Source organism: Centroberyx gerrardi, chromosome 4, assembly GCF_048128805.1.
Source record: "Centroberyx gerrardi isolate f3 chromosome 4, fCenGer3.hap1.cur.20231027, whole genome shotgun sequence".
In the NCBI taxonomy this organism is placed as follows: Eukaryota; Metazoa; Chordata; class Actinopteri; order Beryciformes; family Berycidae; genus Centroberyx; species Centroberyx gerrardi.
In genome coordinates, this window is record NC_136000.1 from 25824730 (window position 1) to 25826361 (window position 1632).

Sequence of the window (1632 nt, forward strand, 5' to 3'; positions counted from 1 at the left end):
TTCTTTGGACCAAATCCAGTGTCCTAACAGTATCCTTAACATCTAGAGCTAAAATGTATGTTTTTGTAATGAGTAGTTTTTGAGAAAAACAACTTAATTTCAGGTGTGTGCCAGGTTAGTCGCTGTGGGGGTAAAGAGCCAGAGGAGATCAGAAGATAGGCCTTCTTTATGCTTGCTATGAGGGGAAGCATCTACATCTACATCCCTCTAGATCTGCTGAAGTTGCTAAGTGACTGTAGGACTTTTATTAGACGCTTGTTGAACTGTTCGAAATGCCCATTGTAGTAACCTTCATAGGCCAGCTGAGGGCGCTAACATCACTCTTAACGTACCATATTGCATGATAACACTGTTGTAAACACATACACATAAACGCAGTCCCTAATCATTCAAAACTATCACTAAACACATACAGCTTTACTGAAATAACGTCTTAACTAATTTCAATTATTATTGCTTTATTGTTTTATTTGTTGTGAGTTGCTGTGAATTGTGGTGCCTAAACTTAATTAATACTTAGAACTACTTTATAACTTACTGCTACTAGGCTATAATTGCTAACTTCAACACAACAACTCACAAACAATTATACAACAATAATAATTATACTAGTCGACTCCTATCTCCTATCTATCTAGCTATCTAGCTATATTGGGTCATATTATTGGCCATGCTAAAACAGGCAATGTGTTCTTAATATCTATTCCTATTATTGCATGCCTTATGTTTTATGTACATTTGCAATGTTTGTCATGTTTGTGTGTGTGTGTGTCTGTGTGTGAGAGAGAGACAACTAGGCCCATATTCTCACTCCAGCCTGTGACTTGAATAAAATTTGGAAGTAACAATACACTGCTACTTTTAATTGAGTCAACACTCTATCCACCCTTATACTGATAACCATACAGGATGGAATGGATTCATCTGTATTTTTTGAATATTGACTAATTTTTGTTTTTATCAAAATGAATAGATATAGCATTTTGGAATTAAACTTTTCCATATAGATCAATGAGTTGATAATTCCTATATCTGGTGCATACAAGGGGGAAGGTTGCTAATGGATGTCCTGCATTCTTTACTTTTTTTCATTGGTAGATTTTTGGAGACCTGAAGGAAAACAGTTTTTTTTCCAGGTATCCATCTGATTGTCAATTTCTTTAAATATTACACTTTTCTTAAATATTATAAATACACTACAAATATACATAAAGAAAATAGAATACATTTACAAAATAAAAACTTTGTAAGTTTGATCATGGAGAATGAAAAACATTATCACAATGGTTTACAATAGACACTTTTAGGAGCCCAGGAAAAGGACAAAATTCCCAATTAAACGTGAGAAATTTTGGAAGCCAATATCAATTAAAAATTACGTTTAGGTATATGAAACTTGCTCCTAAGAGAGACTTTACGATCAAAATAAAATAAAAATCTTTACAGGTCAAAGTAAAATTATGACCTGTCTTAGGCCTACTTGGGAAATGTGTAATACAGTGGCAACAAAAAAACAAGTGAGGGAGGGAGTCAGGTGTCTATGGTGTCTGCTGTCGAGCACCTTTCATTTGTATCGCTCGCAGAAGCTCGTGCATTTGCACCGTGAGCGCGCCGCGGTGGTGACAGTCGCCA